This window comes from Dendrobates tinctorius, unplaced genomic scaffold, assembly GCF_039654945.1.
Source record: "Dendrobates tinctorius isolate UK_male_01 unplaced genomic scaffold, ASM3965494v1 ptg000300l, whole genome shotgun sequence".
Taxonomy (NCBI): domain Eukaryota; kingdom Metazoa; phylum Chordata; class Amphibia; order Anura; family Dendrobatidae; genus Dendrobates; species Dendrobates tinctorius.
In genome coordinates this window covers 826,876-852,047 of record NW_027361967.1, presented here as the reverse complement: position 1 = coordinate 852,047, position 25,172 = coordinate 826,876, and the positions used below count along the sequence as shown (strand labels likewise).

The window sequence follows — 25,172 nt, the reverse complement described above, 5'->3', positions numbered from 1 at the left end:
TCGCACATAAAACACAATTTGCATGCATAATGTTACATCAAGTTTTATTTTTTATGAGATGCAAACAATTGGAGCAAAAAAGAGACAAAAATTTAGAGAAAATATTTTATTGATTGTTAATGTTAAAAGTGAGACCATTTGTCCCAAAATGTGCTGAAACATGTCAGAATGACATGGGCATTTCACATTTTTTAAACTATGATTAGCTACTTGTTACGTTTTTGTTTATTAAGTATCGTTATGGTCTATTGATGTATGAGGTGAAAACTATGAAAGTAGACTTACCAGCAAATCCGTTTCTAGATATATTTCATGACAGCACTGTAGAAGGTTGATTCCCTACCCTAATAGGGACAGAGAACACAAAGAGGTGAAATAGTCCCTCCTCATTGACTGTCCAAAGGATTTTTCTAGTGCCAAAAGAACAACAGACATATGCACAAAAAATCTGTTTGATGTTCCTAGAGTTCTTTTTTGAGAGGACAAATTCAGATTCACTCCAAAGACTCTCAGGAAATTTTTCAAAACCACATTACTAAGTTTTGTTTGACCTCATCTAATCAATAAATGAAGAAAAAAGTTTCTTGAAATTAAAAGTTGATGTCAGAGGTGGGATTTGAACCACTTGTAAACGGTGAAGAAAAAGCATTTTGCCAAAACCCGGGATTGGACCAGGGACCTTTAGATCTTCAGTCTAACGCTCTCCCAACTGAGCTATTTCGGCCATATCTATACATTTTCTGAGGGGTTTGACACTCTGCAAATGTCAAGTGTCACACCTGGAGGGATATATTATAATTTTTCATTTGACTGTTTTTTGAAGCATGATTTCTATTTGAAACGCCTTCCATTTTGCTGTACATATTTAATAACATTCATTAACTATTTGTGAATGAGTAGAAAAAGACAGCAATTTTGCCATTGAATTTTTACATTTTCAGTTTGTCTCCATGCACCAGTATAATTCTGACCCTGTGCTTCTAGAATAGGTCATGGTCGCACATAAAACACAATTTGCATGCATAATGTTACATCAAGTTTTATTTTTTATGAGATGCAAACAATTGGAGCAAAAAAGAGACAAAAATTTAGAGAAAATATTATATTGATTGTTAATGTTAAAAGTGAGACCATTTGTCCCAAAATGTGCTGAAACATGTCAGAATGACATGGGCATTTCACATTTTTTAAACTATGATTACCTACTTGTTAAATTTTTGTTTATTAAGTATCGTTATGGTCTATTGATGTATGAGGTGAAAACTATGAAAGTAGACTTACCAGCAAATCCGTTTCTAGATATATTTCATGACAGCACTGTAGAAGGTTGATTCCCTACCCTAATAGGGACAGAGAACACAAAGAGGTGAAATAGTCCCTCCTCATTGACTGTCCAAAGGATTTTTCTAGTGCCAAAAGAACAACAGACATATGCACAAAAAATCTGTTTGATGTTCCTAGAGTTCTTTTTTGAGAGGACAAATTCAGATTCACTCCAAAGACTCTCAGGAAATTTTTCAAAACCACATTACTAAGTTTTGTTTGACCTCATCTAATCAATAAATGAAGATAAAGTTTCTTGAAATTAAATGTTGATGTCACCTCCAGGGGAGACTGCGACCTGAACGCAGCGCCTTAGACCGCTCGGCCATCCTGACTTGGATATGCAATTGGAACTTAACTCCTTCCATGCTAGTCAGCAGAAATGTTACCATTCCTTGTGATTAAAAACTTGTCACACCACCCCAAAAAAGTCAATAAATAACATTTTTTATATGCGTACTTTTCGTCTGCATTAATTTTTAAACCTCCATTTATTTTGTTTGGATATTAGAAATGTTATATTTCTCACAAATGCAGTGATGCACCACATTTCTTCAGAAACTACTGTTTGGCCACACAGCAGGGCTTTGAAAGGAAGAGCCCTATTTGGGTTTTGCAATGCAGATTTTGCAGGAATACCTTGCAGATGAAATTTGCAGAGTACCAAAACAGCAGAAAACCTCCCAAAGTGACCACATTTTAGAAATTATTTTGCCCAATGAGTTAATCAACACCTGCAATTACTATTGTCAGCCTATAGGTGTTTTCACTCTGAACCATCCAGCATTGCAAGTATGCCAGTTTAGTGCCCAGCTTTTGCTTGCAGAGACAAGCAACCCATACATTTTTAAGTGGGCTCTACTCACTGGAGCAATGTCAAATATGTAGATGCTTTGTCTCACCATTAAAGTAGAAACCTCCTATATTTCAAATTAAAGATGACGGACCTGTGTGGAGCTTGTGTTTTTTGCCTTTTTGACTTTGTCCACAGCATATTTTTTAAGGACATTTGTCTCAGTAATGCCTCAGTGTTTCAAAGTCAAACAAGCTGACTATAATCATTCAGCTAGTGTCTAATAAGTGCTGTCTGTTTCAGCTATCAGGTTACCTTTTAATCCTCTTACAGCTAAGTCAATCTGAAATAAAACAAAATAGAGGAAAAATTACTAAAAAACATTCATGTGTTCAAAAGGAAAAAGTTACCGTTTCTCAAATTTTTAACATTTTGTTTTCTGTAGATAGTTAAGATTTTTAGGCCTTTTGATCATGATCAGTCCATGTGCTTTGTTTAATATCTCCTTAAAATGTAAACGGTGAAGAAAAAGCATTTTGCCGAAACCCGGGATTGGACCAGGGACCTTTAGATCTTCAGTCTAACGCTCTCCCAACTGAGCTAGTTCGGCCTTATCTATACATTTTCTGGGGGGTTTGACACTCTGCAAATGTCAAGTGTCACACCTGGAGGGATATATTATAATTTTTCATTTGACTGTTTTTTGAAGCATGATTTCTATTTGAAACGCCTTCCATTTTGCTGTACATATTTAATAACATTCATTAACTATTTGTGAATGAGTAGAAAAAGACAGCAATTTTGCCATTGAATTTTTACATTTTCAGTTTGTCTCCATGCACCAGTATAATTCTGACCCTGTGCTTCTAGAATAGGTCATGGTCGCACATAAAACACAATTTGCATGCATAATGTTACATCAAGTTTTATTTTTTATGAGATGCAAACAATTGGAGCAAAAAAGAGACAAAAATTTAGAGAAAATATTTTATTGATTGTTAATGTTAAAAGTGAGACCATTTGTCCCAAAATGTGCTGAAACATGTCAGAATGACATGGGCATTTCACATTTTTTAAACTATGATTACCTACTTGTTAAGTTTTTGTTTATTAAGTATCGTTATGGTCTATTGATGTATGAGGTGAAAACTATGAAAGTAGACTTACCAGCAAATCCGTTTCTAGATATATTTCATGACAGCGCTGTAGAAGGTTGATTCCCTACCCTAATAGGGACAGAGAACACAAAGAGGTGAAATAGTCCCTCCTCATTGACTGTCCAAAGGATTTTTCTAGTGCCAAAAGAACAACAGACATATGCACAAAAAATCTGTTTGATGTTCCTAGAGTTCTTTTTTGAGAGGACAAATTCAGATTCACTCCAAAGACTCTCAGGAAATTTTTCAAAACCACATTACTAAGTTTTGTTTGACCTCATCTAATCAATAAATGAAGATAAAGTTTCTTGAAATTAAATATTGATGTCAGAAGTGGGATTTGAACCCACGCCTCCAGGGGAGACTGCGACCTGAACGCAGCACCTTAGAACGCTCGGTATTAGACCGCTCGCCTTAGACAGCTTCGATATGCAATTGGAACTTAACTCCTTCCATGCTAGTCAGCAGAAATGTTACCATTCCTTGTGATTAAAAACTTGTCACACCACCCCAAAAAAGTCAATAAATAACATTTTTTATATGCGTACTTTTCGTCTGCATTAATTTTTAAACCTCCATTTATTTTATTTGGATATTAGAAATGTTAGATTTCTCACAAATGCGGTGATGCACCACATTTCTTCAGAAACTACTGTTTGGCCACACAGCAGGGCTTTGAAAGGAAGAGCCCTATTTGGGTTTTGCAATGCAGATTTTGCAGGAATACCTTGCAGATGAAATTTGCAGAGTACCAAAACAGCAGAAAACCTCCCAAAGTGACCACATTTTAGAAATTATTTTGCACAATGAGTTAATCAACACCTGCAATTACTATTGTCAGCCTATAGGTGTTTTCACTCTGAACCATCCAGCATTGCAAGTATGCCAGTTTAGTGCCCAGCTTTTGCTTGCAGAGACAAGCAACCCATACATTTTTAAGTGGGCTCTACTCACTGGAGCAATGTCAAATATGTAGATACTTTGTCTCACCATTAAAGTAGAAACCTCCTATATTTCAAATTAAAGATGACGGACCTGTGTTCAACTTGTGTTTTTTGCCTTTTTGACTTTGTCCACAGCATATTTTTTAAGGACATTTGTCTCAGTAATGCCTCAGTGTTTCAAAGTCAAACAAGCTGACTATAATCATTCAGCTAGTGTCTGATAAGTGCTGTCTGTTTCAGCTATCAGGTTACCTTTTAATCCTCTTACAGCTAAGTCAATCTGAAATAAAACAAAATAGAGGAAAAATTACTAAAAAACATTCATGTGTTCAAAAGGAAAAAGTTACCGTTTCTCAAATTTTTAACATTTTGTTTTCTGTAGATAGTTAAGATTTTTAGGCCTTTTGATCATGATCAGTCCATGTACTTTGTTTAATATCTCCTTAAAATGTAAACGGTGAAGAAAAAGCATTTTGCCGAAACCCGGGATTGGACCAGGGACCTTTAGATCTTCAGTCTAACGCTCTCCCAACTGAGATATTTCTGCCATATCTATACATTTTCTCGGGGGTTTGACACTCTGCAAATGTCAAGTGTCATACCTGGAGGGATATATTATAATTTTTCATTTGACTGTTTTTTGAAGCATGATTTCTATTTGAAACGCCTTCCATTTTGCTGTACATATTTAATAACATTCATTAACTATTTGTGAATGAGTAGAAAAAGACAGCAATTTTGCCATTGAATTTTTACATTTTCAGTTTGTCTCCATGCACCAGTATAATTCTGACCCTGTGCTTCTAGAATAGGTCATGGTCGCACATAAAACACAATTTGCATGCATAATGTTACATCAAGTTTTATTTTTTATGAGATGCAAACAATTGGAGCAAAAAAGAGACAAAAATTTAGAGAAAATATTTTATTGATTGTTAAAAGTGAGACCATTTGTCCCAAAATGTGCTGAAACATGTCAGAAGGACATGGGCATTTCACATTTTTTAAACTATGATTACCTACTTGTTAAGTTTTTGTTAATTAAGTATCATTATGGTCTATTGATGTATGAGGTGAAAACTATGAAAGTAGACTTACCAGCAAATCCGTTTCTAGATATATTTCATGACAGCACTGTAGAAGGTTGATTCCCTACCCTAATAGGGACAGAGAACACAAAGAGGTGAAATAGTCCCTCCTCATTGACTGTCCAAAGGATTTTTCTAGTGCCAAAAGAACAACAGACATATGCACAAAAAATCTGTTTGATGTTCCTAGAGTTCTTTTTTGAGAGGACAAATTCAGATTCACTACAAAGACTCTCAGGAAATTTTTCAAAACCACATTACATGAAGATAAAGTTTCTTGAAATTAAATGTTGATTTCAGAAGTGGGATTTGAACCCACGCCTCCAGGGGAAACTGCAACCTAAACGCAGCGCCTTAGACCACTCGGCCATCCTGACTTCGAAATGCAATTGGAACTTAACTCCTTCCATGCTAGTCAGCAGAAATGTTACCATTCCTTGTGATTAAAAACTTGTCACACCACCCCAAAAAAGTCAATAAATAACATTTTTTATATGCGTACTTTTCGTCTGCATTAATTTTTAAACCTCCATTTATTTTGTTTGGATATTAGAAATGTTAGATTTCTCACAAATGCGGTGATGCACCACATTTCTTCAGAAACTACTGTTTGGCCACACAGCAGGGCTTTGAAAGGAAGAGCCCTATTTGGGTTTTGCAATGCAGATTTTGCAGGAATACCTTGCAGATGAAATTTGCAGAGTACCAAAACAGCAGAAAACCTCCCAAAGTGACCACATTTTAGAAATTATTTTGCACAATGAGTTAATCAACACCTGCAATTACTATTGTCAGCCTATAGGTGTTTTCACTCTGAACCATCCAGCATTGCAAGTATGCCAGTTTAGTGCCCAGCTTTTGCTTGCAGAGACAAGCAACCCATACATTTTTAAGTGGGCTCTACTCACTGGAGCAATGTCAAATATGTAGATGCTTTGTCTCACCATTAAAGTAGAAACCTCCTATATTTCAAATTAAAGATGACGGACCTGTGTGGAGCTTGTGTTTTTTGCCTTTTTGACTTTGTCCACAGCATATTTTTTAAGGACATTTGTCTCAGTAATGCCTCAGTGTTTCAAAGTCAAACAAGCTGACTATAATCATTCAGCTAGTGTCTGATAAGTGCTGTCTGTTTCAGCTATCAGGTTACCTTTTAATCCTCTTACAGCTAAGTCAATCTGAAATAAAACAAAATAGAGGAAAAATTACTAAAAAACATTCATGTGTTCAAAAGGAAAAAGTTACCGTTTCTCAAATTTTTAACATTTTGTTTTCTGTAGATAGTTAAGATTTTTAGGCCTTTTGATCATGATCAGTCCATGTGCTTTGTTTAATATCTCCTTAAAATGTAAACGGTGAAGAAAAAGCATTTTGCCGAAACCCGGGATTAGACCAGGGACCTTTAGATCTTCAGTCTAACGCTCTCCCAACTTTGCTATTTCGGCCATATCTATACATTTTCTGGGGGGTTTGACACTCTGCAAATGTCAAGTGTCACACCTGGAGGGATATATTATAATTTTTCATTTGACTGTTTTTTGAAGCATGATTTCTATTTGAAACGCCTTCCATTTTGCTGTACATATTTAATAACATTCATTAACTATTTGTGAATGAGTAGAAAAAGACAGCAATTTTGCCATTGAATTTTTACATTTTCAGTTTGTCTCCATGCACCAGTATAATTCTGACCCTGTGCTTCTAGAATAGGTCATGGTCGCACATAAAACACAATTTGCATGCATAATGTTACATCAAGTTTTATTTTTTATGAGATGCAAACAATTGGAGCAAAAAAGAGACAAAAATTTAGAGAAAATATTTTATTGATTGTTAAAAGTGAGACCATTTGTCCCAAAATGTGCTGAAACATGTCAGAATGACATGGGCATTTCACATTTTTTAAACTATGATTACCTACTTGTTAAGTTTTTGTTTATTAAATATCGTTATGGTCTATTGATGTATGAGGTGAAAACTATGAAAGTAGACTTACCAGCAAATCCGTTTCTAGATATATTTCATGACAGCACTGTAGAAGGTTGATTCCCTACCCTAATAGGGACAGAGAACACAAAGAGGTGAAATAGTCCCTCCTCATTGACTGTCCAAAGGATTTTTCTAGTGCCAAAAGAACAACAGACATATGGACAAAAATCTGTTTGATGTTCCTAGAGTTCTTTTTTGAGAGGACAAATTCAGATTCACTCCAAAGACTCTCAGGAAATTTTTCAAAACCACATTACATGAAGATAAAATTTCTTGAAATTAAATGTTGATGTCAGAAGTGGGATTTGAACCCACGCCTCCAGGGGAAACTGCAACCTAAACGCAGCGCCTTAGACCACTCTGCCATCTTGACTTCGATATGCAATTGGAACTTAACTCCTTCCATGCTAGTCAGCAGAAATGTTACCATTCCTTGTGATTAAAAACTTGTCACACCACCCCAAAAAAGTCAATAAATAACATTTTTTATATGCGTACTTTTCGTCTGCATTAATTTTTAAACCTCCATTTATTTTTTTTGAATATTAGGAATGTTAGATTTCTCACAAATGCGGTGATGCACCACATTTCTTCAGAAACTACTGTTTGGCCACACAGCAGGGCTTTGAAAGGAAGAGCCCTATTTGGGTTTTGCAATGCAGATTTTGCAGGAATACCTTGCAGATGAAATTTGCAGAGTACCAAAACAGCAGAAAACCTCCCAAAGTGACCACATTTTAGAAATTATTTTGCACAATGAGTTAATCAACACCTGCAATTACTATTGTCAGCCTATAGGTGTTTTCACTCTGAACCATCCAGCATTGCAAGTATGCCAGTTTAGTGCCCAGCTTTTGCTTGCAGAGACAAGCAACCCATACATTTTTAAGTGGGCTCTACTCACTGGAGCAATGTCAAATATGTAGATGCTTTGTCTCACCATTAAAGTAGAAACCTCCTATATTTCAAATTAAAGATGACGGACCTGTGTGGAGCTTGTGTTTTTTGCCTTTTTGACTTTGTCCACAGTATATTTTTTAAGGACATTTGTCTCAGTAATGCCTCAGTGTTTCAAAGTCAAACAAGCTGACTAATCATTCAGCTAGTGTCTGATAAGTGCTGTCTGTTTCAGCTATCAGGTTACCTTTTAATCCTCTTACAGCTAAGTCAATCTGAAATAAAACAAAATAGAGGAAAAATTACTAAAAAACATTCATGTGTTCAAAAGGAAAAAGTTACCGTTTCTCAAATTTTTAACATTTTGTTTTCTGTAGATAGTTAAGATTTTTAGGCCTTTTGATCATGATCAGTCCATGTGCTTTGTTTAATATCTCCTTAAAATGTTAACGGTGAAGAAAAAGCATTTTGCCGAAACCCGGGATTGGACCAGGGACCTTTAGATCTTCAGTCTAACGCTCTCCCAACTGAGCTATTTCGGCCATATCTATACATTTTCTGGGGGGTTTGACACTCTGCAAATGTCAAGTGTCACACCTGGAGGGATATATTATAATTTTTCATTTGACTGTTTTTTGAAGCATGATTTCTATTTGAAACGCCTTCCATTTTGCTGTACATATTTAATAACATTCATTAACTATTTGTGAATGAGTAGAAAAAGACAGCAATTTTGCCATTGAATTTTTACATTTTCAGTTTGTCTCCATGCACCAGTATAATTCTGACCCTGTGCTTCTAGAATAGGTCATGGTCGCACATAAAACACAATTTGCATGCATAATGTTACATCAAGTTTTATTTTTTATGAGATGCAAACAATTGGAGCAAAAAAGAGACAAAAATTTAGAGAAAATATTTTATTGATTGTTAAAAGTGAGACCATTTGTCCCAAAATGTGCTGAAACATGTCAGAATGACATGGGCATTTCACATTTTTTAAACTATGATTACCTACTTGTTAAGTTTTTGTTTATTAAATATCGTTATGGTCTATTGATGTATGAGGTGAAAACTATGAAAGTAGACTTACCAGCAAATCCGTTTCTAGATATATTTCATGACAGCACTGTAGAAGGTTGATTCCCTACCCTAATAGGGACAGAGAACACAAAGAGGTGAAATAGTCCCTCCTCATTGACTGTCCAAAGGATTTTTCTAGTGCCAAAAGAACAACAGACATATGCACAAAAAATCTGTTTGATGTTCCTAGAGTTCTTTTTTGAGAGGACAAATTCAGATTCACTCCAAAGACTCTCAGGAAATTTTTCAAAACCACATTACATGATGATAAAGTTTCTTGAAATTAAATGTTGATGTCAGAAGTGGGATTTGAACCCACGCCTCCAGGGGAAACTGCAACCTAAACGCAGCGCCTTAGACCACTCGGCCATCTTGACTTCGATATGCAATTGGAACTTAACTCCTTCCATGCTAGTCAGCAGAAATGTTACCATTCCTTGTGATTAAAAACTTGTCACACCACCCCAAAAAAGTCAATAAATAACATTTTTTATATGCGTACTTTTCGTCTGCATTAATTTTTAAACCTCCATTTATTTTGTTTGGATATTAGAAATGTTAGATTTCTCACAAATGCGGTGATGCACCACATTTTTTCAGAAACTACTGTTTGGCCACACAGCAGGGCTTTGAAAGGAAGAGCCCTATTTGGGTTTTGCAATGCAGATTTTGCAGGAATACCTTGCAGATGAAATTTGCAGAGTACCAAAACAGCAGAAAACCTCCCAAAGTGACCACATTTTAGAAATTATTTTGCACAATGAGTTAATCAACACCTGCAATTACTATTGTCAGCCTATAGGTGTTTTCACTCTGAACCATCCAGCATTGCAAGTATGCCAGTTTAGTGCCCAGCTTTTGCTTGCAGAGACAAGCAACCCATACATTTTTAAGTGGGCTCTACTCACTGGAGCAATGTCAAATATGTAGATGCTTTGTCTCACCATTAAAGTAGAAACCTCCTATATTTCAAATTAAAGATGACGGACCTGTGTGGAGCTTGTGTTTTTTGCCTTTTTGACTTTGTCCACAGCATATTTTTTAAGGACATTTGTCTCAGTAATGCCTCAGTGTTTCAAAGTCAAACAAGCTGACTATAATCATTCAGCTAGTGTCTGATAAGTGCTGTCTGTTTCAGCTATCAGGTTACCTTTTAATCCTCTTACAGCTAAGTCAATCTGAAATAAAACAAAATAGAGGAAAAATTACTAAAAAACATTCATGTGTTCAAAAGGAAAAAGTTACCGTTTCTCAAATTTTTAACATTTTGTTTTCTGTAGATAGTTAAGATTTTTAGGCCTTTTGATCATGATCAGTCCATGTGCTTTGTTTAATATCTCCTTAAAATGTAAACGGTGAAGAAAAAGCATTTTGCCGAAACCCGGGATTGGACTAGGGACCTTTAGATCTTCAGTCTAACGCTCTCCCAACTGAGCTATTTCGGCCATATCTATACATTTTCTGGGGGGTTTGACACTCTGCAAATGTCAAGTGTCACACCTGGAGGGATATATTATAATTTTTCATTTGACTGTTTTTTGAAGCATGATTTCTATTTGAAACGCCTTCCATTTTGCTGTACATATTTAATAACATTCATTAACTATTTGTGAATGAGTAGAAAAAGACAGCAATTTTGCCATTGAATTTTTACATTTTCAGTTTGTCTCCATGCACCAGTATAATTCTGACCCTGTGCTTCTAGAATAGGTCATGGTCGCACATAAAACACAATTTGCATGCATAATGTTACATCAAGTTTTATTTTTTATGAGATGCAAACAATTGGAGCAAAAAAGAGACAAAAATTTAGAGAAAATATTTTATTGATTGTTAAAAGTGAGACCATTTGTCCCAAAATGTGCTGAAACATGTCAGAATGACATGGGCATTTCACATTTTTTAAACTATGATTACCTACTTGTTAAGTTTTTGTTTATTAAATATCGTTATGGTCTATTGATGTGTGAGGTGAAAACTATGAAAGTAGACTTACCAGCAAATCCGTTTCTAGATATATTTCATGACAGCACTGTAGAAGGTTGATTCCCTACCCTAATAGGGACAGAGAACACAAAGAGGTGAAATAGTCCCTCCTCATTGACTGTCCAAAGGATTTTTCTAGTGCCAAAAGAACAACAGACATATGCACAAAAAATCTGTTTGATGTTCCTAGAGTTCTTTTTTGAGAGGACAAATTCAGATTCACTCCAAAGACTCTCAGGAAATTTTTCAAAACCACATTACATGAAGATAAAGTTTCTTGAAATTAAATGTTGATGTCAGAAGTGGGATTTGAACCCACGCCTCCAGGGGAAACTGCAACCTAAACGCAGCGCCTTAGACCACTCGGCCATCTTGACTTCGATATGCAATTGGAACTTAACTCCTTCCATGCTAGTCAGCAGAAATGTTACCATTCCTTGTGATTAAAAACTTGTCACACCACCCCAAAAAAGTCAATAAATAACATTTTTTATATGCGTACTTTTCGTCTGCATTAATTTTTAAACCTCCATTTATTTTGTTTGGATATTAGAAATGTTAGATTTCTCACAAATGCGGTGATGCACCACATTTCTTCAGAAACTACTGTTTTGGCCACACAGCAGGGCTTTGAAAGGAAGAGCCCTATTTGGGTTTTGCAATGCAGATTTTGCAGGAATACCTTGCAGATGAAATTTGCAGAGTACCAAAACAGCAGAAAACCTCCCAAAGTGACCACATTTTAGAAATTATTTTGCACAATGAGTTAATCAACACCTGCAATTACTATTGTCAGCCTATAGGTGTTTTCACTCTGAACCATCCAGCATTGCAAGTATGCCAGTTTAGTGCCCAGCTTTTGCTTGCAGAGACAAGCAACCCATACATTTTTAAGTGGGCTCTACTCACTGGAGCAATGTCAAATATGTAGATGCTTTGTCTCACCATTAAAGTAGAAACCTCCTATATTTCAAATTAAAGATGACGGACCTGTGTGGAGCTTGTGTTTTTTGCCTTTTTGACTTTGTCCACAGCATATTTTTTAAGGACATTTGTCTCAGTAATGCCTCAGTGTTTCAAAGTCAAACAAGCTGACTATAATCATTCAGCTAGTGTCTGATAAGTGCTGTCTGTTTCAGCTATCAGGTTACCTTTTAATCCTCTTACAGCTAAGTCAATCTGAAATAAAACAAAATAGAGGAAAAATTACTAAAAAACATTCATGTGTTCAAAAGGAAAAAGTTACCGTTTCTCAAATTTTTAACATTTTGTTTTCTGTAGATAGTTAAGATTTTTAGGCCTTTTGATCATGATCAGTCCATGTGCTTTGTTTAATATCTCCTTAAAATGTAAGCGGTGAAGAAAAAGCATTTTGCCGAAACCCGGGATTGGACTAGGGACCTTTAGATCTTCAGTCTAACGCTCTCCCAACTGAGATATTTCGGCCATATCTATACATTTTCTGGGGGGTTTGACACTCTGCAAATGTCAAGTGTCACACCTGGAGGGATATATTATAATTTTTCATTTGACTGTTTTTTGAAGCATGATTTCTATTTGAAACGCCTTCCATTTTGCTGTACATATTTAATAACATTCATTAACTATTTGTGAATGAGTAGAAAAAGACAGCAATTTTGCCATTGAATTTTTACATTTTCAGTTTGTCTCCATGCACCAGTATAATTCTGACCCTGTGCTTCTAGAATAGGTCATGGTCGCACATAAAACACAATTTGCATGCATAATGTTACATCAAGTTTTATTTTTTATGAGATGCAAACAATTGGAGCAAAAAAGAGACAAAAATTTAGAGAAAATATTTTATTGATTGTTAAAAGTGAGACCATTTGTCCCAAAATGTGCTGAAACATGTCAGAATGACATGGGCATTTCACATTTTTTAAACTATGATTACCTACTTGTTAAGTTTTTGTTTATTAAGTATCGTTATGGTCTATTGATGTATGAGGTGAAAACTATGAAAGTAGACTTACCAGCAAATCCGTTTCTAGATATATTTCATGACAGCGCTGTAGAAGGTTGATTCCCTACCCTAATAGGGACAGAGAACACAAAGAGGTGAAATAGTCCCTCCTCATTGACTGTCCAAAGGATTTTTCTAGTGCCAAAAGAACAACAGACATATGCACAAAAAATCTGTTTGATGTTCCTAGAGTTCTTTTTTGAGAGGACAAATTCAGATTCACTCCAAAGACTCTCAGGAAATTTTTCTAAACCACATTACTAAGTTTTGTTTGACCTCATCTAATCAATAAATGAAGATAAAGTTTCTTGAAATTAAATATTGATGTCAGAAGTGGGATTTGAACCCACGCCTCCAGGGGAGACTGCGACCTGAACGCAGCGCCTTAGAACGCTCGGTATTAGACCGCTCGCCTTAGACAGCTTCGATATGCAATTGGAACTTAACTCCTTCCATGCTAGTCAGCAGAAATGTTACCATTCCTTGTGATTAAAAACTTGTCACACCACCCCAAAAAAGTCAATAAATAACATTTTTTATATGCGTACTTTTCGTCTGCATTAATTTTTAAACCTCCATTTATTTTGTTTGGATATTAGAAATGTTAGATTTCTCACAAATGCGGTGATGCACCACATTTCTTCAGAAACTACTGTTTGGCCACACAGCAGGGCTTTGAAAGGAAGAGCCCTATTTGGGTTTTGCAATGCAGATTTTGCAGGAATACCTTGCAGATGAAATTTGCAGAGTACCAAAACAGCAGAAAACCTCCCAAAGTGACCACATTTTAGAAATTATTTTGCACAATGAGTTAATCAACACCTGCAATTACTATTGTCAGCCTATAGGTGTTTTCACTCTGAACCATCCAGCATTGCAAGTATGCCAGTTTAGTGCCCAGCTTTTGCTTGCAGAGACAAGCAACCCATACATTTTTAAGTGGGCTCTACTCACTGGAGCAATGTCAAATATGTAGATGCTTTGTCTCACCATTAAAGTAGAAACCTCCTATATTTCAAATTAAAGATGACGGACCTGTGTGGAGCTTGTGTTTTTTGCCTTTTTGACTTTGTCCACAGCATATTTTTTAAGGACATTTGTCTCAGTAATGCCTCAGTGTTTCAAAGTCAAACAAGCTGACTATAATCATTCAGCTAGTGTCTGATAAGTGCTGTCTGTTTCAGCTATCAGGTTACCTTTTAATCCTCTTACAGCTAAGTCAATCTGAAATAAAACAAAATAGAGGAAAAATTACTAAAAAACATTCATGTGTTCAAAAGGAAAAAGTTACCGTTTCTCAAATTTTTAACATTTTGTTTTCTGTAGATAGTTAAGATTTTTAGGCCTTTTGATCATGATCAGTCCATGTGCTTTGTTTAATATCTCCTTAAAATGTAAACGGTGAAGAAAAAGCATTTTGCCGAAACCCGGGATTGGACTAGGGACCTTTAGATCTTCAGTCTAACGCTCTCCCAACTGAGCTATTTCGGCCATATCTATACATTTTCTGGGGGGTTTGACACTCTGCAAATGTCAAGTGTCACACCTGGAGGGATATATTATAATTTTTCATTTGACTGTTTTTTGAAGCATGATTTCTATTTGAAACGCCTTCCATTTTGCTGTACATATTTAATAACATTCATTAACTATTTGTGAATGAGTAGAAAAAGACAGCAATTTTGCCATTGAATTTTTACATTTTCAGTTTGTCTCCATGCACCAGTATAATTCTGACCCTGTGCTTCTAGAATAGGTCATGGTCGCACATAAAACACAATTTGCATGCATAATGTTACATCAAGTTTTATTTTTTATGAGATGCAAACAATTGGAGCAAAAAAGAGACAAAAATTTAGAGAAAATATTTTATTGATTGTTAAAAGTGAGACCATTTGTCCCAAAATGTGCTGAAACATGTCAGAATGACATGGGCATTTCACATTTTTTAAACTATGATTACCTACTTGTTAAGTTTTTGTTTATTAAATATCGTTATGGTCTATTGATGTGTGAGGTGAAAACTATGAAAGTAGACTTACCAGCTAATCCGTTTCTAGATATATTTCATGACAGCACTGTAGAAGGTTGATTCCCTACCCTAATAGGGACAGAGAACACAAAGAGGTGAAATAGTCCCTCCTCATTGACTGTCCAAAGGATTTTTCTAGTGCCAAAAGAACAACAGACATATGCACAAAAAATCTGTTTGATGTTCCTAGAGTTCTTTTTTGAGAGGACAAATTCAGATTCACTCCAAAGACTCTCAGGAAATTTTTCAAAACCACATTACATGAAGATAAAGTTTCTTGAAATTAAATGTTGATGTCAGAAGTGGGATTTGAACCCACGCCTCCAGGGGAAACTGCAACCTAAACGCAGCGCCTTAGACCACTCGGCCATCTTGACTTCGATATGCAATTGGAACTTAACTCCTTCCATGCTAGTCAGCAGAAATGTTACCATTCCTTGTGATTAAAAACTTGTCACACCACCCCAAAAAAGTCAATAAATAACATTTTTTATATGCGTACTTTTCGTCTGCATTAATTTTTAAACCTCCATTTATTTTGTTTGGATATTAGAAATGTTAGATTTCTCACAAATGCGGTGATGCACCACATTTCTTCAGAAACTACTGTTTGGCCACACAGCAGGGCTTTGAAAGGAAGAGCCCTATTTGGGTTTTGCAATGCAGATTTTGCAGGAATACCTTGCAGATGAAATTTGCAGAGTACCAAAACAGCAGAAAACCTCCCAAAGTGACCACATTTTAGAAATTATTTTGCACAATGAGTTAATCAACACCTGCAATTACTATTGTCAGCCTATAGGTGTTTTCACTCTGAACCATCCAGCATTGCAAGTATGCCAGTTTAGTGCCCAGCTTTTGCTTGCAGAGACAAGCAACCCATACATTTTTAAGTGGGCTCTACTCACTGGAGCAATGTCAAATATGTAGATGCTTTGTCTCACCATTAAAGTAGAAACCTCCTATATTTCAAATTAAAGATGACGGACCTGTGTGGAGCTTGTGTTTTTTGCCTTTTTGACTTTGTCCACAGCATATTTTTTAAGGACATTTGTCTCAGTAATGCCTCAGTGTTTCAAAGTCAAACAAGCTGACTATAATCATTCAGCTAGTGTCTGATAAGTGCTGTCTGTTTCAGCTATCAGGTTACCTTTTAATCCTCTTACAGCTAAGTCAATCTGAAATAAAACAAAATAGAGGAAAAATTACTAAAAAACATTCATGTGTTCAAAAGGAAAAAGTTACCGTTTCTCAAATTTTTAACATTTTGTTTTCTGTAGATAGTTAAGATTTTTAGGCCTTTTGATCATGATCAGTCCATGTGCTTTGTTTAATATCTCCTTAAAATGTAAGCGGTGAAGAAAAAGCATTTTGCCGAAACCCGGGATTGGACTAGGGACCTTTAGATCTTCAGTCTAACGCTCTCCCAACTGAGATATTTCGGCCATATCTATACATTTTCTGGGGGGTTTGACACTCTGCAAATGTCAAGTGTCACACCTGGAGGGATATATTATAATTTTTCATTTGACTGTTTTTTGAAGCATGATTTCTATTTGAAACGCCTTCCATTTTGCTGTACATATTTAATAACATTCATTAACTATTTGTGAATGAGTAGAAAAAGACAGCAATTTTGCCATTGAATTTTTACATTTTCAGTTTGTCTCCATGCACCAGTATAATTCTGACCCTGTGCTTCTAGAATAGGTCATGGTCGCACATAAAACACAATTTGCATGCATAATGTTACATCAAGTTTTATTTTTTATGAGATGCAAACAATTGGAGCAAAAAAGAGACAAAAATTTAGAGAAAATATTTTATTGATTGTTAAAAGTGAGACCATTTGTCCCAAAATGTGCTGAAACATGTCAGAATGACATGGGCATTTCACATTTTTTAAACTATGATTACCTACTTGTTAAGTTTTTGTTTATTAAGTATCGTTATGGTCTATTGATGTATGAGGTGAAAACTATGAAAGTAGACTTACCAGCAAATCCGTTTCTAGATATATTTCATGACAGCGCTGTAGAAGGTTGATTCCCTACCCTAATAGGGACAGAGAACACAAAGAGGTGAAATAGTCCCTCCTCATTGACTGTCCAAAGGATTTTTCTAGTGCCAAAAGAACAACAGACATATGCACAAAAAATCTGTTTGATGTTCCTAGAGTTCTTTTTTGAGAGGACAAATTCAGATTCACTCCAAAGACTCTCAGGAAATTTTTCTAAACCACATTACTAAGTTTTGTTTGACCTCATCTAATCAATAAATGAAGATAAAGTTTCTTGAAATTAAATATTGATGTCAGAAGTGGGATTTGAACCCACGCCTCCAGGGGAGACTGCGACCTGAACGCAGCGCCTTAGAACGCTCGGTATTAGACCGCTCGCCTTAGACAGCTTCGATATGCAATTGGAACTTAACTCCTTCCATGCTAGTCAGCAGAAATGTTACCATTCCTTGTGATTAAAAACTTGTCACACCACCCCAAAAAAGTCAATAAATAACATTTTTTATATGCGTACTTTTCGTCTGCATTAATTTTTAAACCTCCATTTATTTTGTTTGGATATTAGAAATGTTAGATTTCTCACAAATGCGGTGATGCACCACATTTCTTCAGAAACTACTGTTTGGCCACACAGCAGGGCTTTGAAAGGAAGAGCCCTATTTGGGTTTTGCAATGCAGATTTTGCAGGAATACCTTGCAGATGAAATTTGCAGAGTACCAAAACAGCAGAAAACCTCCCAAAGTGACCACATTTTAGAAATTATTTTGCACAATGAGTTAATCAACACCTGCAATTACTATTGTCAGCCTATAGGTGTTTTCACTCTGAACCATCCAGCATTGCAAGTATGCCAGTTTAGTGCCCAGCTTTTGCTTGCAGAGACAAGCAACCCATACATTTTTAAGTGGGCTCTACTCACTGGAGCAATGTCAAATATGTAGATACTTTGTCTCACCATTAAAGTAGAAACCTCCTATATTTCAAATTAAAGATGACGGACCTGTGTTCAACTTGTGTTTTTTGCCTTTTTGACTTTGTCCACAGCATATTTTTTAAGGACATTTGTCTCAGTAATGCCTCAGTGTTTCAAAGTCAAACAAGCTGACTATAATCATTCAGCTAGTGTCTGATAAGTGCTGTCTGTTTCAGCTATCAGGTTACCTTTTAATCCTCTTACAGCTAAGTCAATCTGAAATAAAACAAAATAGAGGAAAAATTACTAAAAAACATTCATGTGTTCAAAAGGAAAAAGTTACCGTTTCTCAAATTTTTAACATTTTGTTTTCTGTAGATAGTTAAGATTTTTAGGCCTTTTGATCATGATCAGTCCATGTACTTTGTTTAATATCTCCTTAAAATGTAAACGGTGAAGAAAAAGCATTTTGCCGAAACCCGGGATTGGACCAGGGACCTTTAGATCTTCAGTCTAACGCTCTCCCAACTGAGATATTTCTGCCATATCTATACATTTTCTCGGGGGTTTGACACTCTGCAAATGTCAAGTGTCATACCTGGAGGGATATATTATAATTTTTCATTTGACTGTTTTTTGAAGCATGATTTCTATTTGAAACGCCTTCCATTTTGCTGTACATATTTAATAACATTCATTAACTATTTGTGAATGAGTAGAAAAAGACAGCAATTTTGCCATTGAATTTTTACATTTTCAGTTTGTCTCCATGCACCAGTATAATTCTGACCCTGTGCTTCTAGAATAGGTCATGGTCGCACATAAAACACAATTTGCATGCATAATGTTACATCAAGTTTTATTTTTTATGAGATGCAAACAATTGGAGCAAAAAAGAGACAAAAATTTAGAGAAAATATTTTATTGATTGTTAAAAGTGAGACCATTTGTCCCAAAATGTGCTGAAACATGTCAGAAGGACATGGGCATTTCACATTTTTTAAACTATGATTACCTACTTGTTAAGTTTTTGTTAATTAAGTATCATTATGGTCTATTGATGTATGAGGTGAAAACTATGAAAGTAGACTTACCAGCAAATCCGTTTCTAGATATATTTCATGACAGCACTGTAGAAGGTTGATTCCCTACCCTAATAGGGACAGAGAACACAAAGAGGTGAAATAGTCCCTCCTCATTGACTGTCCAAAGGATTTTTCTAGTGCCAAAAGAACAACAGACATATGCACAAAAAATCTGTTTGATGTTCCTAGAGTTCTTTTTTGAGAGGACAAATTCAGATTCACTACAAAGACTCTCAGGAAATTTTTCAAAACCACATTACATGAAGATAAAGTTTCTTGAAATTAAATGTTGATTTCAGAAGTGGGATTTGAACCCACGCCTCCAGGGGAAACTGCAACCTAAACGCAGCGCCTTAGACCACTCGGCCATCCTGACTTCGAAATGCAATTGGAACTTAACTCCTTCCATGCTAGTCAGCAGAAATGTTACCATTCCTTGTGATTAAAAACTTGTCACACCACCCCAAAAAAGTCAATAAATAACATTTTTTATATGCGTACTTTTCGTCTGCATTAATTTTTAAACCTCCATTTATTTTGTTTGGATATTAGAAATGTTAGATTTCTCACAAATGCGGTGATGCACCACATTTCTTCAGAAACTACTGTTTGGCCACACAGCAGGGCTTTGAAAGGAAGAGCCCTATTTGGGTTTTGCAATGCAGATTTTGCAGGAATACCTTGCAGATGAAATTTGCAGAGTACCAAAACAGCAGAAAACCTCCCAAAGTGACCACATTTTAGAAATTATTTTGCACAATGAGTTAATCAACACCTGCAATTACTATTGTCAGCCTATAGGTGTTTTCACTCTGAACCATCCAGCATTGCAAGTATGCCAGTTTAGTGCCCAGCTTTTGCTTGCAGAGACAAGCAACCCATACATTTTTAAGTGGGCTCTACTCACTGGAGCAATGTCAAATATGTAGATGCTTTGTCTCACCATTAAAGTAGAAACCTCCTATATTTCAAATTAAAGATGACGGACCTGTGTGGAGCTTGTGTTTTTTGCCTTTTTGACTTTGTCCACAGCATATTTTTTAAGGACATTTGTCTCAGTAATGCCTCAGTGTTTCAAAGTCAAACAAGCTGACTATAATCATTCAGCTAGTGTCTGATAAGTGCTGTCTGTTTCAGCTATCAGGTTACCTTTTAATCCTCTTACAGCTAAGTCAATCTGAAATAAAACAAAATAGAGGAAAAATTACTAAAAAACATTCATGTGTTCAAAAGGAAAAAGTTACCGTTTCTCAAATTTTTAACATTTTGTTTTCTGTAGATAGTTAAGATTTTTAGGCCTTTTGATCATGATCAGTCCATGTGCTTTGTTTAATATCTCCTTAAAATGTAAACGGTGAAGAAAAAGCATTTTGCCGAAACCCGGGATTAGACCAGGGACCTTTAGATCTTCAGTCTAACGCTCTCCCAACTTTGCTATTTCGGCCATATCTATACATTTTCTGGGGGTTTGACACTCTGCAAATGTCAAGTGTCACACCTGGAGGGATATATTATAATTTTTCATTTGACTGTTTTTTGAAGCATGATTTCTATTTGAAACGCCTTCCATTTTGCTGTACATATTTAATAACATTCATTAACTATTTGTGAATGAGTAGAAAAAGACAGCAATTTTGCCATTGAATTTTTACATTTTCAGTTTGTCTCCATGCACCAGTATAATTCTGACCCTGTGCTTCTAGAATAGGTCATGGTCGCACATAAAACACAATTTGCATGCATAATGTTACATCAAGTTTTATTTTTTATGAGATGCAAACAATTGGAGCAAAAAAGAGACAAAAATTTAGAGAAAATATTTTATTGATTGTTAAAAGTGAGACCATTTGTCCCAAAATGTGCTGAAACATGTCAGAATGACATGGGCATTTCACATTTTTTAAACTATGATTACCTACTTGTTAAGTTTTTGTTTATTAAATATCGTTATGGTCTATTGATGTATGAGGTGAAAACTATGAAAGTAGACTTACCAGCAAATCCGTTTCTAGATATATTTCATGACAGCACTGTAGAAGGTTGATTCCCTACCCTAATAGGGACAGAGAACACAAAGAGGTGAAATAGTCCCTCCTCATTGACTGTCCAAAGGATTTTTCTAGTGCCAAAAGAACAACAGACATATGGACAAAAATCTGTTTGATGTTCCTAGAGTTCTTTTTTGAGAGGACAAATTCAGATTCACTCCAAAGACTCTCAGGAAATTTTTCAAAACCACATTACATGAAGATAAAATTTCTTGAAATTAAATGTTGATGTCAGAAGTGGGATTTGAACCCACGCCTCCAGGGGAAACTGCAACCTAAACGCAGCGCCTTAGACCACTCTGCCATCTTGACTTCGATATGCAATTGGAACTTAACTCCTTCCATGCTAGTCAGCAGAAATGTTACCATTCCTTGTGATTAAAAACTTGTCACACCACCCCAAAAAAGTCAATAAATAACATTTTTTATATGCGTACTTTTCGTCTGCATTAATTTTTAAACCTCCATTTATTTTGTTTGGATATTAGAAATGTTAGATTTCTCACAAATGCGGTGATGCACCACATTTCTTCAGAAACTACTGTTTGGCCACACAGCAGGGCTTTGAAAGGAAGAGCCCTATTTGGGTTTTGCAATGCAGATTTTGCAGGAATACCTTGCAGATGAAATTTGCAGAGTACCAAAACAGCAGAAAACCTCCCAAAGTGACCACATTTTAGAAATTATTTTGCACAATGAGTTAATCAACACCTGCAATTACTATTGTCAGCCTATAGGTGTTTTCACTCTGAACCATCCAGCATTGCAAGTATGCCAGTTTAGTGCCCAGCTTTTGCTTGCAGAGACAAGCAACCCATACATTTTTAAGTGGGCTCTACTCACTGGAGCAATGTCAAATATGTAGATGCTTTGTCTCACCATTAAAGTAGAAACCTCCTATATTTCAAATTAAAGATGACGGACCTGTGTGGAGCTTGTGTTTTTTGCCTTTTTGACTTTGTCCACAGTATATTTTTTAAGGACATTTGTCTCAGTAATGCCTCAGTGTTTCAAAGTCAAACAAGCTGACTAATCATTCAGCTAGTGTCTGATAAGTGCTGTCTGTTTCAGCTATCAGGTTACCTTTTAATCCTCTTACAGCTAAGTCAATCTGAAATAAAACAAAATAGAGGAAAAATTACTAAAAAACATTCATGTGTTCAAAAGGAAAAAGTTACCGTTTCTCAAATTTTTAACATTTTGTTTTCTGTAGATAGTTAAGATTTTTAGGCCTTTTGATCATGATCAGTCCATGTGCTTTGTTTAATATCTCCTTAAAATGTAAACGGTGAAGAAAAAGCATTTTGCCGAAACCCGGGATTGGACCAGGGACCTTTAGATCTTCAGTCTAACGCTCTCCCAACTGAGATATTTCGGCCATATCTATACATTTTCTGGGGGGTTTGACACTCTGCAAATGTCAAGTGTCACACCTGGAGGGATATATTATAATTTTTCATTTGACTGTTTTTTGAAGCATGATTTCTATTTGAAACGCCTTCCATTTTGCTGTACATATTTAATAACATTCATTAACTATTTGTGAATGAGTAGAAAAAGACAGCAATTTTGCCATTGAATTTTTACATTTTCAGTTTGTCTCCATGCACCAGTATAATTCTGACCCTGTGCTTCTAGAATAGGTCATGGTCGCACATAAAACACAATTTGCATGCATAATGTTACATCAAGTTTTATTTTTTATGAGATGCAAACAATTGGAGCAAAAAAGAGACAAAAATTTAGAGAAAATATTTTATTGATTGTTAAAAGTGAGACCATTTGTCCCAAAATGTGCTGAAACATGTCAGAATGACATGGGCATTTCACATTTTTTAAACTATGATTACCTACTTGTTAAGTTTTTGTTTATTAAATATCGTTATGGTCTATTGATGTGTGAGGTGAAAACTATGAAAGTAGACTTACCAGCAAATCCGTTTCTAGATATATTTCATGACAGCACTGTAGAAGGTTGATTCCCTACCCTAATAGGGACAGAGAACACAAAGAGGTGAAATAGTCCCTCCTCATTGACTGTCCAAAGGATTTTTCTAGTGCCAAAAGAACAACAGACATATGCACAAAAAATCTGTTTGATGTTCCTAGAGTTCTTTTTTGAGAGGACAAATTCAGATTCACTCCAAAGACTCTCAGGAAATTTTTCAAAACCACATTACATGAAGATAAAGTTTCTTGAAATTAAATGTTGATGTCAGAAGTGGGATTTGAACCCACGCCTCCAGGGGAAACTGCAACCTAAACGCAGCGCCTTAGACCACTCGGCCATCTTGACTTCGATATGCAATTGGAACTTAACTCCTTCCATGCTAGTCAGCAGAAATGTTACCATTCCTTGTGATTAAAAACTTGTCACACCACCCCAAAAAAGTCAATAAATAACATTTTTTATATGCGTACTTTTCGTCTGCATTAATTTTTAAACCTCCATTTATTTTGTTTGGATATTAGAAATGTTAGATTTCTCACAAATGCGGTGATGCACCACATTTCTTCAGAAACTACTGTTTGGCCACACAGCAGGGCTTTGAAAGGAAGAGCCCTATTTGGGTTTTGCAATGCAGATTTTGCAGGAATACCTTGCAGATGAAATTTGCAGAGTACCAAAACAGCAGAAAACCTCCCAAAGTGACCACATTTTAGAAATTATTTTGCACAATGAGTTAATCAACACCTGCAATTACTATTGTCAGCCTATAGGTGTTTTCACTCTGAACCATCCAGCATTGCAAGTATGCCAGTTTAGTGCCCAGCTTTTGCTTGCAGAGACAAGCAACCCATACATTTTTAAGTGGGCTCTACTCACTGGAGCAATGTCAAATATGTAGATGCTTTGTCTCACCATTAAAGTAGAAACCTCCTATATTTCAAATTAAAGATGACGGACCTGTGTGGAGCTTGTGTTTTTTGCCTTTTTGACTTTGTCCACAGCATATTTTTTAAGGACATTTGTCTCAGTAATGCCTCAGTGTTTCAAAGTCAAACAAGCTGACTATAATCATTCAGCTAGTGTCTGATAAGTGCTGTCTGTTTCAGCTATCAGGTTACCTTTTAATCCTCTTACAGCTAAGTCAATCTGAAATAAAACAAAATAGAGGAAAAATTACTAAAAAACATTCATGTGTTCAAAAGGAAAAAGTTACCGTTTCTCAAATTTTTAACATTTTGTTTTCTGTAGATAGTTAAGATTTTTAGGCCTTTTGATCATGATCAGTCCATGTGCTTTGTTTAATATCTCCTTAAAATGTAAACGGTGAAGAAAAAGCATTTTGCCGAAACCCGGGATTGGACTAGGGACCTTTAGATCTTCAGTCTAACGCTCTCCCAACTGAGCTATTTCGGCCATATCTATACATTTTCTGGGGGGTTTGACACTCTGCAAATGTCAAGTGTCACACCTGGAGGGATATATTATAATTTTTCATTTGACTGTTTTTTGAAGCATGATTTCTATTTGAAACGCCTTCCATTTTGCTGTACATATTTAATAACATTCATTAACTATTTGTGAATGAGTAGAAAAAGACAGCAATTTTGCCATTGAATTTTTACATTTTCAGTTTGTCTCCATGCACCAGTATAATTCTGACCCTGTGCTTCTAGAATAGGTCATGGTCGCACATAAAACACAATTTGCATGCATAATGTTACATCAAGTTTTATTTTTTATGAGATGCAAACAATTGGAGCAAAAAAGAGACAAAAATTTAGAGAAAATATTTTATTGATTGTTAAAAGTGAGACCATTTGTCCCAAAATGTGCTGAAACATGTCAGAATGACATGGGCATTTCACATTTTTTAAA

The 25,172-nt window shown here is 35.7% G+C and overlaps 10 non-coding genes across 10 annotated transcripts; all 10 read right to left on the bottom strand.

Moving 5' to 3' along the window:
- Nucleotides 1-651: 651 nt before the first annotated feature.
- TRNAF-GAA (transfer RNA phenylalanine (anticodon GAA)) lies at nt 652-724 on the bottom strand. The gene has a single exon. It is a non-coding gene; the product is annotated as a tRNA-Phe (tRNA).
- Nucleotides 725-5,599: 4,875 nt separating this feature from the next.
- Nucleotides 5,600-5,682, bottom strand: TRNAL-UAG (transfer RNA leucine (anticodon UAG)). The gene has a single exon. It is a non-coding gene; the product is annotated as a tRNA-Leu (tRNA).
- Nucleotides 5,683-7,584: 1,902 nt separating this feature from the next.
- TRNAL-UAG (transfer RNA leucine (anticodon UAG)) lies at nt 7,585-7,667 on the bottom strand. Its single transcript has one exon. It is a non-coding gene; the product is annotated as a tRNA-Leu (tRNA).
- A 993-nt stretch (nt 7,668-8,660) lies between these two features.
- Nucleotides 8,661-8,733, bottom strand: TRNAF-GAA (transfer RNA phenylalanine (anticodon GAA)). Its single transcript has one exon. It is a non-coding gene; the product is annotated as a tRNA-Phe (tRNA).
- An 835-nt stretch (nt 8,734-9,568) lies between these two features.
- Nucleotides 9,569-9,651, bottom strand: TRNAL-UAG (transfer RNA leucine (anticodon UAG)). The gene has a single exon. It is a non-coding gene; the product is annotated as a tRNA-Leu (tRNA).
- A 1,903-nt stretch (nt 9,652-11,554) lies between these two features.
- Nucleotides 11,555-11,637, bottom strand: TRNAL-UAG (transfer RNA leucine (anticodon UAG)). The gene has a single exon. It is a non-coding gene; the product is annotated as a tRNA-Leu (tRNA).
- A 3,936-nt stretch (nt 11,638-15,573) lies between these two features.
- TRNAL-UAG (transfer RNA leucine (anticodon UAG)) lies at nt 15,574-15,656 on the bottom strand. The gene has a single exon. It is a non-coding gene; the product is annotated as a tRNA-Leu (tRNA).
- A 3,935-nt stretch (nt 15,657-19,591) lies between these two features.
- Nucleotides 19,592-19,674, bottom strand: TRNAL-UAG (transfer RNA leucine (anticodon UAG)). Its single transcript has one exon. It is a non-coding gene; the product is annotated as a tRNA-Leu (tRNA).
- A 1,901-nt stretch (nt 19,675-21,575) lies between these two features.
- Nucleotides 21,576-21,658, bottom strand: TRNAL-UAG (transfer RNA leucine (anticodon UAG)). The gene has a single exon. It is a non-coding gene; the product is annotated as a tRNA-Leu (tRNA).
- A 1,901-nt stretch (nt 21,659-23,559) lies between these two features.
- Nucleotides 23,560-23,642, bottom strand: TRNAL-UAG (transfer RNA leucine (anticodon UAG)). The gene has a single exon. It is a non-coding gene; the product is annotated as a tRNA-Leu (tRNA).
- Between the last annotated feature and the right edge of the window lie 1,530 nt (nt 23,643-25,172).